The sequence below is a fragment of the Eschrichtius robustus genome, chromosome 14 (genome assembly GCF_028021215.1).
Source record: "Eschrichtius robustus isolate mEscRob2 chromosome 14, mEscRob2.pri, whole genome shotgun sequence".
NCBI classification, from domain to species: Eukaryota; Metazoa; Chordata; class Mammalia; order Artiodactyla; family Eschrichtiidae; genus Eschrichtius; species Eschrichtius robustus.
In genome coordinates, this window is record NC_090837.1 from 96,798,234 (window position 1) to 96,813,560 (window position 15,327).

The following is a 15,327-nucleotide window of genomic DNA, read 5'->3' on the forward strand; positions in this document are numbered from 1 at the left end:
AATAGAAATTTATCAATATGTAAAAAAATCCACCTTTTTAGTATACAAAAATGAAAATTAATAGGACATGCCATTTGAACTCATCAAATTGGCAAAGATAAGATGTTATAAGTTCTCAGCGCACTTGCCGGGGGGATGGGCACTGCCCCACGTTGCTGCGAGGGGCAGGTTGCCGCTGCTCACCTGCAGATCTCGCTTGCTTGTGTGGTCAGAACCCTGATAAAGTGCACACCTGTGGATCCGGTAATCCCCCTTCTCAGGTACCCACTTCCTTTAGGTCTCCTGGCCGCCCCATCAGGAGTAACTCTCTGTTCCATCTGCTGACATACAACTTCCAGCCCTGTGGAAAGCACCTTCCACCAGCAACTGTTCCTTAAAGACCCCAGAAAACCTGCACAAGACCAAGTAAGAGCCACAGTTACAGTTACCATGGAGACCATAAAGCCTTCGCCGTCTCCTGTGCTCAAGGGGCGTCTGGAGCTCTGCTCGCCACTCTTGGGCCTCACCTGCTGATGCGTCATCCACACCAGGCTTACGGTCTCCGTGGGCTTCCAGCTCTGACCCTGAGGGGCACAGTGGCATCTGTCTCTGGTGGCCCCTCTGTGTCTGGCATCTCCTGGAAGCCGTCCTGGAAACAGTTTTCTCTTTTGACCACTGCCTTTCTCTTCTTGGAGGTCAGGGTCAAGTTCATGGGGTCAGGCAGACAGGCATCCTTCCCAGCCCCATGGACTCCATTCCCAGAAATGTAACAGGGAAAACCCCTTCCTCCCTCTCATCCTCCACCCCGATCTCCTCCAGCAAACTGCTCTGGGGCCCTTGTCCACCTGGTCAGCAGGCTTGCCCACCTGAATCTCAGTCCAAGCTCAGACCCTGACGCCTGCCACGCAGGCCCCTGATGGTTGGTTACAATGTCAGAAACAACAGATAAACCAAACGGCTGCCGCCATGGCACACGTGTATCTGTGTTTCTAATGCTGCATTTCCTTCTCTCTCCATCCTTCTGCATCTCCTTGCTCCCAGCTGTAGCTCTAGGGCTGAGCTGAGGGCCTGGCACATAATGAACGCTTACTAACCATCTGTTGACTAACCAGTGCATCCATGAGAAGGAGTGTGACACAGCATTAGGAGGGTGTTTTCAAATGATGTTTAATAATGCTCAAAGTGAAATAACGTTTTAAAAGCAGAATAAATGGAAGCAACCTAAGTGTCCATCAACAGAGGAATGCATAAAGAAGATGTGGCACATATATGCAATGGAATATTACTCAGCCATAAAAAGAAACGAAATTGAGCTATTTGTAGTGAGGTGGATGGACCTAGAGTCTGTCATACAGAGTGAAGTAAGTCAGAAGGTGAAAAATAAATACCGTATGCTAACACATATATATGGAATCTAAAAAAAAAAAAAAAATTGGTTCTGAAGAACCTAAGGGCAGGACAAGAATAAAGATGCAGATGTAGAGAATGGACTTGAGGACACGGGGAGGGGGAAGGGTAAGTTGCGATGAAGTAAGAGAATGGCATGGACGTATATACACTACCAAATGTAAAATAGATAGCTAGTGGGAAGCAGCTGCATAGCACAGGGAGGTCAGGTCGGTGCTTTGTGACCACCTAGAGGGGTGGGATAGGGAGGATGGGAGGGAGACGCAAGAGGGAGGAGATATGGGGATATATGTATATGTATAACTGATTCACTTTGTTATAAAGCAGAAACGAACACACCATTGTAAAGCAATTATACCCCAATAAAGATGTTAAAAAAATTATTAGTAAAAGCAGAATAAAAACTATGTCCAGTGTTACACTAATTTCACGAAGAAAACCAAAAATTGGTACGTGGAATAAGGACTAGAAGAAAACATACCGAAACGTTAAAAGTAATTATGTGCAGTCAATGAAATTACAGGTTTTTAAACTGTATTGTTTGTAATTTTCTGGTTTTCTTATTTAACAAGATGTATTACATTTACAGTTAGAGAGAGTTCCATGGGTATCTATATAAAGCATATCTATTTGTCAATAGAGTTTAAGGCATGTAGCTATGGTCACAGGTAAGTGGCAAACAAAGATTAGGTTATTCTTCGAGAGTTTTCTTTCTTCTCCAAAGAAGTGCCTTGTTCTCACTGAGTCAGCTTCAGTGCCTCTAGACTATTTGCCGAATCGGACCACAGTGGGCTTGTTGCGCTGTCTTTCATCTGCCTAAATGCACCTGATTTGTAAAGATAATCTTACATTCCTCCCAGGTCAACACTATTAAATGATATTTTAATATGAAAGTCGTTGTATTTGTGCCTCAGTTCATTTCATGTTGTTCTCCAGTGCCTGGTACAATGCCGGATACTCGGAAGCTGGCATGAGGAAACCCTTTCTTGTCTTCCAGAGTTCACAATATGGGCAAAAGCACACATTAGAAATAGGCTTGTATATCAAAAGGGAGACATAATTGAGCTTACGATTCCTCCACCTCAGTGGCCTCTTTACATGATGTTTCCATGTCCATTATCTTATTATTTTTTGAGTTTTCCATAAAGTTATCCACACAATGTACATATCATTGTGATTTCATTCTCATCATAAACTGTTATATATTAATTTTGCATAAAATACTCCACACATGATTTGTCATTCTAAGACTTCTTTTCCCCTGATCTCTCAGACGGTTTTTCTTTGCTCCCTTTGTAATAAACCCCATGATGCTGACATCTGAAATGGGGGGAGGTCTCCCCCTCTTCATCATTCTTCTTATTGAATCATTTTTTATTTCTTACTTTTTGAACTAGAATCTGTTCACCTTCCAAATGCCTCTGCCAATTTTTCTGGCTTCTGAAAAATTAATTTCAGCTGTTAGCATCATGTAAACAGAAAGGGTGTCTCTCCCACCTTGCACATCTTGACTCTCCCTTCTGGCACATAAATCCTGTCAATGCCATTGACTGCTTTCCTCCCTCTCTCACTAGAGTCCCAACTCTTTATCTCCGTATGCAGTTGCTTCTTTCCACCTGCAGCCCTAGAGATGGAGAGGAAAAGGTTACGAGCTAAGAGCCCACGGGCTGGTTAAGTCATCTTCTGCTAACTAGCTGTATAACCTCAACCACAGGTAGGCGGAATAAGAAACCTCAGGCTGCAAACCTTTCCTCCGATAAAGGAAAGGCTTGCCGCCTATGGAGAGACTGTAACATGTTCCCTGTCTACTGGTCCCCCCTTTATTCTTAGCTACCTGTGTACCCACTGCATTCTTTGTTCATCCACTCACTTGCTCAGCCCCTCTGAAAACATCTCTTGAACCAGGGATTATGGAGGGCACAGATACAGCAGAGAAGGCAGGCTGTACACATAGGCAAGCACAGCCCACGATGACAAATGCTGTAATGGAGTTGTCCTCAACAGGCTGTGGGGCACAGGATGGAAGAAGGAGGTAATGGCTGAGCTGGATGGGGACTTAGAGGGATGGGTAGGAGTTCACCATCAGAGAGTAGAAATGTGTCCTGGTCAAGGAAAGTGTATGTACAAGTCATACATGAGGGAAGTAGCACAGAACAATCAGAGGTACCCACAGGGTAAGAGGCAAACTCATGACCCCACCCACTTCCGGAACACCAGACCCCCCCTTGCTAGAGTGCGTGCCCCATGAGCAAACAGGGCTCAGTGGGTCTCCCGTCCCTCACGATGGTCTGGGGTTCCCTGGTTCTCACCTCCTTTACCTGGAATGCCACTCCCTTTCTTCTCAGATTCCCACTTATCCCTCAAAATGCAACCAAACATCAGCAGTGCACCGTCCCACCTCCCCAGCTGGGCAGCCAACCCACATCTGACTCTCCTGTTTCTGCCTGTTCATTTGCCTGGGAGCCTGAAGAGGGTCCTTATTTCACTGGCCCTTGGAGAGGGGTCAGTAAGTGCTGTTGAGTCTCTAGCAGGTGTGATGGCCCCTGCGTGGAGGGAAGTGGACGGACCTGGAAAGGGCTGCACACGTCGGCCATGGGACGGGGCCACCTGCCAGGGGAGAGGGTTCTGACCAGCTCGTCCCACCTGCCTGTCTGTCCCTCAGATGCCCCCCTGGTCAGCCCACTCCCTTTGATGCAAAGCTTCCGTTTCCATGGACACATCCACTTCCTTTTCTGGCCTCACCTGCTGCTTTATTTTCCCGGAGCTGCTGTAACAAAGCACCACAGACTGGGTGGCTTGAACGACAGAAACGTGTTTCCTCACATTTCTGGAGGCCAGGAGGCCAAGATCAAGGTGTCGGTGGGTAGTTTCTTCTGAGGTCCCTCCCCTAGGGTTGCAGACAGCTGTCTTCCCCCGTGTCCTCACATGGTCCCTCCTCTCTGTGCGTCCACGCCCTAATCTCCTCTTCTTATAAGAACATATTCAGACTGGATTAGGGCCCACCTGTATGACCTCATTTGACCTTGATTACCTCTTTCAAGACCGTCTCTCCAAACGCACATCCTGAGGTCCTGAAAGTTAGGGCTTCTAGGTATGGATTTGGCAGGGGGACAAAATTCAGCCTATCAGACCTGCCATTAGTTGGTTTTGCCTGTGCTTTTTCAGTTGTCCCTGTTCCCTGCTTTGTCCCTTTGAGGACGTCAGAGAAAATCATTTCTTTTAGAGTTGAGCCTCCTTGAATCTCACCTGCTAGTTTATGACGACGGCCCGTGCTCGACCACCGCCATGCTGCTTTTGTTTAATTCTTTTTTTTTCAGTCTGCAGTCTCTATTTTCTCCTCACATCTCAGAATCTCTGTCTCACTGTTTCCTCTCCTTTTACGGCCCCCGGTGACTTCCTTTCATTTATTTATCTTGGCAGGTGTTACCAGCTTATTTCTTTTATTTCCCCTTTGCCTCTGGTACTTAACACCGGACCATCTGTGCCAATCTTACTTATTATTTATTCACCAAACGTTCCCCAGCTCCTACTATGTGTCAGTACGGCACCGGCAGGGCCCTGGCTCTTAAAGGTGAAGGAGTCCTCGCCACCGTCTTCCAGGGGCTGGAATTCCGCAGAGTGAGACCCAGGGCCGGGCCCGTGGGAGGTTGTGCTGAGCACAGCTCTGCGGTGCTCTTAGCATCTGGTCCTTGGAGCCCGTGCCTCAGTCTCACCCGGGGTGCTGAGGAAACACCCGCCTGGTGCATTAGCAGTGCGAGGAGCTCAACCAGGCATCGGCACTCTGTACACGCCCTGCAGGGGTGGCCGTGCGCAGCGAACATTAAATACGGCTCTGCTGCCGCAGCAAATGAGGGAACGATGGAGCGATCGTTGCTACAGTGGTGAGTGGTGTAAGGTGGTGAAGAGAGGCTGTGACTTGGAAGCGTGGCCTTGGAGGATGAGAGATGGCTCACCTGGGGGGACTCTGGGAGGAGAGACTCAGCAAGAACACGTGGGTGTGAAAATGCATGCAGGCTCTCAGACCAGTGCCGAGTCTAGAGCTAGAGAAGGCGTGGGGATGAGGCGGCCCTGGACTGGGCAGGCTGGGGGGACGCTGTGTGGTGTTAGCTGGGCGGCCAGTGGTCTCCCAGTTGAGGGGTGGCTGAGACGGGCATCAGGCATGTATTCCTGCGCAGGACTCAGACCCCGGCCTTCCTGCCCACGAGCCCCTCCCACCCACGATAGAATCGTCTGTGATACTTTTCAGAAAGCAGGACGCATGGCAAGTTCTGACTCAGTGGGTGTCTGTCCGTGAGCATCCTTCACAGATGATGCTGGCAAAGAGCTGCAGATGAGGACCACGAATGACACAAATCCCACCGGCCGCTCCCCCATCTCTACCTCTTTTATCCCAACTGACACACAAGATTGGCCCTCAAAGGGATCTGTCTATTGTCCTCTGTCCTCCACGAAAACTGACCCCATTCTTTCTCTCTCCCTTCTCTCGTTTCCTGCTGCAGCCATGAGGAAGTAGTGTGATGCAGTGAAAAGCACATGGATGCTTGAATCAGAGAGATTTGCGCGCAAATCCCTGCTCCCCTGCGAAGGAAAGTCACTCATCACCTTCCGGAGCCTCTGGTGCGAGGACAGTAACACATCTCAGAAAGTGACTGCTTCTCCCCCACTCTGCTCCCTCTGTCCCCAGTATTCTTCATCGTGTCCCCCTCCTTCCGTATTCCCAGCAAAACTGGCTCATAAGCCCCACCCTTCCCTGGCCATTCTGTCTTCACGCCCACCTTCCACGGGCCAGTTGCTGTTACTGCTGAAACCGCCTCAGTTCACCTCTAAGATCCACACGACACGATCTCAGGCCATACGCTTCTCCCTTCCTCGGCAAGCTTTCCACCCTCGGCTTCTCTGTGTGTTGCTGGCGTGAAGTTTGCAGCTCAGCCCCTGCACAGGAAACGCATGTGATCATCACCTGCCCAGGAGGGAGGTACAATAGCCAATATTTCTTCTTTTAACAGTGGAGAGACTGACTCAGTATATTCAGCGGATCTATCCAAGGTTGCACCATAAAATTCTCCCACTGTCTTCCCTAGTCTGGGCTTTCAGAGAAAATTTAGTGTTTTTCTGTCTGTCTTGTTTATGAATGGATTTCCAGAGCATTTGAGCCACTGGCATTGTTGCCAAAATGGAAATCGTGGTGGGGTGGGTGGGAGGGCTTGAGGGTATGTCTTTTCCTTTCTTGAAAAGAATACTCATGTAATGAGTAGTGCGTGAGAGCAGATGAGAGGCAGCGTTTTGTCAGGGTGGGGTCCGTTCACCCACAACTAAGTTAGTTAACTCCCCCAGCCCCTCCGTCCGCTACCTGGCTTCCTGGTGGTCCTTGCTGAGCCCCAAGAAGAGAGATGACCTCTCGGATGCACCGTTAGCCCACACACCTGACCCCGGCTCATTAGGAGAGAAAAGGACTCGCGAAGCGGGTGGGATTACCCTGTTGGAGGTGATGCATCTGGAGCTACACGTTTCAGAACATCTGGAGAGCGGAGAAAAAAATAACCCAGAAGCAAGGCATTGGGAAAAGTCAGCTGTTTATTGACTTTCCTATTTGGAAGCAAAAGACTAAGCAAAACAACTGGAGTTTGACTCTGAAAACCCACGGCTGGTGGCCGGGCGGTGGTGAAGGGGCCCTGCCTTGGGCTGGGATGGCCACCACCCAGGAGGCTGGGCGTCCCCCCACCGCTCTCCCTCCCCGTGCGAGCAATTGCAGAAAGATCCTGCCATAATGAACTCACTGCTATTGTCACACTAAACACCAACAGTACGGGTTATTTTAATGGACATATTGCTTTAAAGTGAGCGTTCACCATCTGTTCAGTCCCTCATTTTGAATGCAAGAAGAACATATTTCACAATTACATCTGTAAGTAATGATATAAGTAATTTAAATGCATGTATATGTTCACACAATGCAGTAGACAGCTGGGATATTTTCCCCTCACTCTTCATGTTTCAGGCACAAATCAAGGGAAAATATTCACTCGTTCCTTATAGAGTGCATTCTCCCATTGACACGAAGTGGTTTTTGCAGAAAACAAGGTTTCCTGCCCTCACTGTACCTAGGAGTTCAAGGCAAGCTCCATAAACTAGATCACAAAGTCTTTTTTTTACAATGCTTGCCTTGTCTCCGTCCAAATCCCCCCTGGCTTGAATGACAGCTTGGCAGATGCCAGGCATTAGATCCATCAGTTTCAATAGATGTTCATGAGGGGCCAGCGTTTCTTTCACTCCCTCCCCTGGAGACAAGGCTGCGGGATGTGTCTCCAAAAATAGGAGGGATCTGAGGGCGGTCGGCATGCCCGCTGCATGGGACGTCCAAGACGGGGTGGCACAGAGACCCTGCCGAGGACTGCAGGTTGCTGAGCGGAGGCTCAGCACAACCAAGGGAATGAGTGTTCGCTGGGCCTGGGGAGGTGGTGGGAGAGGGGCTGGGGAGAAGGATGCTGGTAGTTGGTGATTAGGAGACATGGTACCAGAGACAGAGAGATAGATGCCCCAAGGCTCAGGAAGGCCATCGCCACATCTCTGGGTCCAAGTTCAGAGGCAGGATCCAGAGAATGGCACCCCAGATGCCGAGTGATGTAATGTGACAAACACACAGGATTCTGGGGTGACTTCGATGGGGAATCTGCCAGATGGCAACTCTGATATCCACTTTTCTCTTTTGAAAACTCAGTCTTTGAATACCATGTTACAGATAACACAAACTGTGGTTGCTTTTTTGAAAAAAGATTTTTTTTTTTTAACCCATCACCAGCACAAACAAACATTATTTGCTTTTGTGATGTCCCACGACCCTGTAAGAAGATAGAATTGTTTAAAGGCTTTTGTCTTGTCCACATTCTAAGCAAGGAGAAGCTTATAAATCTCCCAGTGTGACATCATTGCTGTTTTATATCTATATACTCTATATTTATTGTGCCTGCTTTTTTTGGCATCTGTGACATAGCTGACAGAAGTGGATTTGCATGGGGACTTATGTTACCATTTGCAAAGACTCCCTATAGAGATGCTTCCTGAGCTTGCTGTAGTTTTGATTTTTTAACTGCTTGTCGGCAATGCATTTATTATTTTTTTTCTCAGACAAAGGTGCTAGCTTGAACTGATGGAAGGTTTATTTTTGGAACATTATTAGCAGCTTAAGAATTTGGAGATGTTGTGCAAAGGGATAAAACTATATGAAGAATTCTACGTAATACATTTTTATTGACTGTTCTTCACAAAGACCCAGGAGAATGGTCAACCTTATTGGCCTCAATTTAACAGATGTTATTGTGGATGGGTATTTAGATTTTAAAAAAGCTATTTACAGTCTTTGACTATTTAAAGGCTACTTGTTTTTCCCCAATATTCATTTATTTTGAAGAACTTTCAACTCTGATTTCATTCTTAATTTAGTGTATATTCTTAATTGGATCAAAATTGTCAATGAATTGCGTCTTCAAAGAAATCTAGTTTATTGTCTAATTACACAGTCCACCTAAATGGGTTAAAACAAAATAGAGTCTAGGAAGTGGAAATGCAATCATTGTTCAGTGTTCCTAAATCGAGCGGAAATTCAGTCCACAGTCAGGTTGTCATGAGTTTTCAACTCACAGTTGAAACTCACGATGATTAGAGAAATGCAGTAATAAAACGTTGCTAAATTTTCAGCCTGTAGGAGGGAGCTGGAAGAACGTGTATTTTGCACAAAGCTTAGTGATGTTTGACCGGCTGGTGAGGCCTTTAAAAGTGTAAACTTTTGCACCAGACTATGGGTTGGTTAAACTCTTCTGCCTCAGTTTCCTTAGCTGCAGAATGGGGAGAAACGAGAACACAGACCTCGCTCATACCAAGCACCCAAGAAAGTGCCTGCACGGAATGAGGGCAGCCTTCCTAAAACCTGGTCATCACTGGTAAGGGAGGTTTCACATATTTGTGGTGAGGAATCTTTGATGCTTCATGATGATTTCAAGACTGACATTTTAAGGAATTTGTATCAAATCCCGAAGTTTGCCCTCCAGCTCAGACACAAAGAGGAAAAAAGGCTATGACTCTGGTTTATCTGGGCTGCCATCGGTAACGGGTGTAGCAGACACTTCCTGCTGCAGGACATGGGAATTCCATCTGGTTGAATGAGCTGTTGAAACGCAAGGTCCGTACACCGCAGACCCACGGGAGGAAATCACGCGTTTGCATAGGATGGTTGTAAGGGCTGAGAGATTTGGACACCACGGCCAACATTCTGGAATTGTCACTCAGCATCACCAGCAAAAAAAAGGGCAAAAGCAATATAATCAAATTAAGGAAATGAATAAAGCCCCAGATGTGAACGGAGGTGGAGGAGAGACACAGAGCACATTTCCTCTCTATATTTTAGTCAAGGAAAAGGTTTTTAAGACCTCATGAAACGTGTCAGAAGGTCAGCACTCAAGTGAGGCCCAGGAAAATCTAACACTGAACACCTAGAAGGTTTTGTGGTGTGGCAGAGTATTCTTTCATATGAAACAGAGATCAAACATCACATTAGGCCTTCCTGCCGTCATGCTTTAGACTTCAAAAAAGGTACCAATGCTTTTAGCAAAGGGATACAAGTAGGAGTCTTGCTTCATTTAATGGTGACTAGTTTACCAGTCTGTGGAGCAGGTAAGCCCTCAACATCAACATAACTCAGAGCAAATGTTTGCCTTGTAGGGTAACTGATTTGTAAATGACACTACATGGGGTGTATTTCAGGTTCTAGGTGTGAGTTACATTCTCTCTCTATCGTTGAAGTGAGAGTTTTTTCCAGTTCTAAAACATAAAGAGAAGGTGAAAGAATTTTCTAAGCTGTTGGAAGAGCCAAATCCTAGAAATCCTTGCGACCTCTCCTGAAAACACATGGGATTTGTTGCTGGCTTTAGGCCATGCTGGTCGTGAGCAGATAAGAGTTTACCCGGACATTCTAGCTGTCTGGCCTTTTAAGCCAGTGACAACGGTGCACTTGGAGCAGGTGAAGTGTGAGTCCCTGAAGACAGCAGAGCAGCTGTGCTGCTTCCCCAGCTCCTTGCCTACCTACCGAGTGTGTCGGAGCTCGTGTCAAAGTCGGTGTGAATGATAGATGACCTGGGTGGGGGGGGGGACCTGCAGAAGAGCAGTGGCCTGGGCAAGGGCAAGGGCGAGGGCTCTTGGACTTGAATGCCTGGGGAAGGTTGGGGGAAAAACAAACCTGAAATAGATGTGGGGAGTTTGGGATTGAAAAGCACACTAATAAACAGATAAAAACCCTCACTAAGACCCAATAACCCAAAGCTGGGAAGGAGACAGGGTGCCGCGCAGGCAGTAGCAAGCCAGATGCAACTTTACTGCTACAGTGGGATTCTCACTGAGGGACCCCAGAGTCGAGCATGATTGTCTGAGTTTACTAATTAAGCAGCCATTAAGAACACCTACATTAAATAGTGGATTCCGTGTGGAAATCTGGAGCTGCCGCTATGGGCCAGCTTCTCATCTCCCGTGGACACATCCCTTAGTTTTCATATGGCAAACGGGAGAAGTCCACGGGGCAGGACGCACACAGACACAGAGTTACAACCTACATCACGCTCCGTGTTGGTGCTGGTTTCAACATGAATATTTAGGACCATGGAGGGCCATTTGAATGATCAGCCCAAGGATTTCAGTAAAGAGCTGTAAAGAGAATCTTGGTCAGTTCTCCCCCCATAGACATATATTCAGATTGAACATAATGACAATTTCACATACATAAAGGGAACAGACAATGGTGGTGACCTGATGGCATTCTTCTTCTGATGGGGACACCCTACTGGTGTCTTAACAATGAATGATTTTAATGATCCCTAAATATCTCTTGTGTCCCCAATTCTTAACTTATTTAACAATCACTCTTTTAGATATATTGCATTTCATAATTTGAATATTGGTGAAAGAAAGAAAAAAATGACGTCAATAAAGTTTAAAGAATATTTTTTCTTTTAATCAATGGAACAGTGCCATTTAGAACAGAAAACAACACAGATGAATTCAAGTGTCTGTGCTTTAGTTCAAGGTGAAAAAGAGACACTTTCAGATAATTTTCATGGTGCAAAAGAGATACTTTTAGATAATTTTGCCCTTATTTTAGACTTTGGTCAAAAAATAAGTTTTATAGTTCATTCATCATTCCAAAATGCAGGCGTCGAGTTCCTGCCAAACTGAAATCAATGTGAATGTGTGTTCAGGGTGGGGGAGGGCAGAGATCTAGAGAAAACAAATCTTTACAAAAATTCAGTGGAAATTGTTCTGAGATGGAATATTCCCGGGTAGTTTTGGGAGCTCTAAACGCAGGAATATAACTACTTAACCCAAATATGACAAAATAATATTAGCAGGAAATAGAAAAGGAACAGGTTGTTCCTGCCAAGGTGAGAAAAGCAAATAATTAAAAAAAAATTACTGGTAAAGAGGAGAGCGATTTCAGATAATTCACTTTCTGAGCAACAGAGGGGCAGATGGCATATGTTGCCAGCCCCAGGGCCCCGTGTTGAATTCCAGCTCTGCCCTAGAAGAAGGGTTTAGGGAAGTGGGCCTCTGAAGGCTTCCTAAATATTGTCTGCGAGTCCCCTTGGGGCTGCGCATACCCTGCCTGCTGTGGAGGTACTTGTTCTCTGACGGAAAGCTGGATATCAGAAGGCTGTAATCCGGTTTTGAACATGATATTAGTACATTCTAAAAAATATCTGCTAGCTGCTACTCCAGCTCCAAAACATCACCCAGACCCAAACAGCCTCAGAGAAAGGCGTCAAGCCTAGATATCCTTTAAACTTGACATTATCATTATACAGAACATGATATATAGACACACCAACGTACATAAAATATGTATGTGTTAACATTTTAAAGATATTTAAAAACTTGCACTATAATTTTTTTGTTGCAGGCATAATTGTGGATGGTTCCTGGAACACAGTTACGGAGCAAGCTTGCACGCGAAGGGCCGACCAGCACTGGCTGCTTCTTCTCTGTGCACATCACCTGTGGGCCCCGCCCAGCCAGTCAGTAATGCAGGCAGCATGGGTACAAGGACCTTTTACGGATAAGGAAACTGAAGCCCAGAGATCTAAAGGAACTCCCCCAAGTTGAGAGTTGAATCCAGATTTCTGTGCTCACGTTCTGATCAGATTTTGAGGTCGGCCTCTGTCTGATGTGTTTACCATGGAGATGTTTATCCCTAAGGGTAAGTCTTTAACCTATTGGTCTTGGCCAAGTAGCCAAACAAAGTAAACATTAAATATATTTTTTTCAAGGGGGGGGGTTATTATAATTTGGGCCTTTGAAGGATACACTTGAGTATTTATTACTATTATTATTATTTTTATTGGAGCATAGTTGATTTACAAGGTTGTGTCGCTTTCTGCTGTACAGCAAAGTGAATGAGTTATACATATATCTATATCCACTCTTTTTTAAATTCTTTTCCCATATAGGTCATTACAGAGCATTGAGTAGAGTTCTCTGTGCTACACAGTAGGTCCTTACTAGTTATTTATTTTATATATAGTAATGTGTGAGAATTTTTAAAATTGTCGTTACAGGGGACCCTGTACTATGTTCATATTGGCCAATAAATAAATAAATAAATAAAAAGTAACAATTTCAAAACAATGAGCAAAACAAACATTGGATAAAACACATTTCTGGCCTCCTGGGTTCCAATAATATATAACATATAATCATTTAAAGAATATAGGGTCTGCAAGGGCAGGTTCTGCTTCCTTTCTTCACGAATATACCCCTTTTCATAGAAAAGCACGTGGCACACGGCCAGCCCTCGCTAAGCACTTGGTGAAGGAAGTGGTGGGTGTGAGGTTCCTTGCTCTCACTACACTATGAGATGCATAAAGACATTTCCTATTTTCATTCAAAGGACTTCTCCCTCTAAGATGTGACCGGAGGGAATGGTTCCATCTTCTAATTTTTGACCTCTGAAAATCCAAATAGACCTGATGTTTCTTCTGCACCCAATTTAAACTCTTAAAAATATTTAATTTTAAGGCATCCCACTATTTTCCAGTCATCACTCATTGAGACCTGCACCCCCTTATTCTATTTTCGGGAGGGGTCTCAAGCAGGCTTGAAGGACCCCCAATAGGAATAATGGTCCCTGAGTCCTTCTCCAGGTCTCTGAGGTGGATGTAGGGGGCATGGAGGATGGGGTGAGTGGAAGGCCTGCCTAGAATAGAAATTGAATCTAGGATCAGGGTCTCCAACCTGGGACGTGTTATGGCACTGGACAGCAGAGAGGGAACAGGCCCAGGACAAGGGAAATGGCTGGGCTTTGGGGTTGCTTCTGAGCCAGGCTCCCAAGGAGACATAGGCGGCCCTGAGTTTCCCTTCTGTATAAGTCATCCCAGCCTGTCTGGGTCAGGAAGAAAAGTCAGTCAGGGAATAAGCTTTGTCCAAGGAACATTTAGCAAGAAGATGTCATGTTGTCATGTCCCCTCCAGACTGACCTTTGCGGTGAGAGCCTGGAAAAGCATGGAACTCTGGTAACAGTGTACCCATCTTGCACATCTTTCTTCAGATTTATCCCTAAGTATTTCATGTCTTTGATGTCATTGTAATTTTTTTTTTCATTTTAATTTCCAATATGTATTGCTTGTACATAAAAATGCAAGTGATTTTGGTATATTTATTTTGTATCTTACAATCTAGCTAAACTGACTTATTCTAGTAGTCTCTTTTTATCATTTTTCCCTTCTAGATTCTATAGAATTTTCTACATATACTATCATGTCATCTGCAAATAAAGACATTCTTTCCAATTTGGTTGCCTTCTATTTCTTTTCATTGCTTTCCAACTACAATTGCCAGTATAATATTGAGTAGAAGTGATGAGAGTGGATATTCTTCCCTTGTTACTGATCTTAAGGGGAAAGCATTCAGTCACTCCTGTTGTTAGGTCTAGGATTAGCTGTACTTTTTATATAGATGTCTTTATTAGTTTGAGGAAGTTCTCTTCTGTTCCTATTTTGTTTTATGCACCAGAATTTGGTCTCTCAATAAATATTTGTGTGTACTAGAAAGAATGTGTACTCTAGTCTTGTTAATACCAATTAAGTCAACTTAATTGATAGTATTGGTCAAGTCTTCTATATATTTACTAATTTTTTGTCTACTTGTCCTACCAATTCATGAGATAGTGGTGTTGAAATCTCCAGCTATAATTACAAATTTATCTATTTCTCCTTGAAGTTCTGTTAGTGCTTGTTTCATGTATTTGAAGCTATGTTGCTACATATATAAACATTTAGGATTGTTATTTCTTCCTGATGAATTGATCCCTTTATTATAAAATGACTATCCCTGAGAAATCTTTTTTCTGACATCTACTTGTATCTGAAATCTGATATTAATATAGTCACTTGAGGTTTTAAGAAATAATGTTGTTATGGTGTATCTTTCTCCATTTTAAAACTTTTATCCAATTTGTGTCTTTATATTTAAACTGTGCTACTTGTTGGCAGAATATAGTTTTTTTTTATATCCAATTTGACAATCTCTGTCTTTTCATTGGAGTGTTAAGATCATTTATATTTAATGTAATTATTGATATGTTTGAGCTTTAATCTACCAAGTTGCTATTTGTTTTCTATTATACCATCCATTCTTTTTTCCATTTTTGTCTTTTTCTGTCTTCTTTTGGACCATTCCAGCATTTTTATCATTTTATTTTATCTCTTTTATTGGCTTATTAGTTATAACACTTTGTTATGTTTTAGTGGTTGCTGTAGAGTTTATGGTATCTGTCTTTAACTTATAAAAGTCTATTTTTATTCCTTCACATATAGCATAAGAATCTTATAAAAGTATAGTTTTATTTCTCCCCTCCTGGCCTTGTGCTATTGCTGTCATATATTATTTGAACACATGTTATAAATC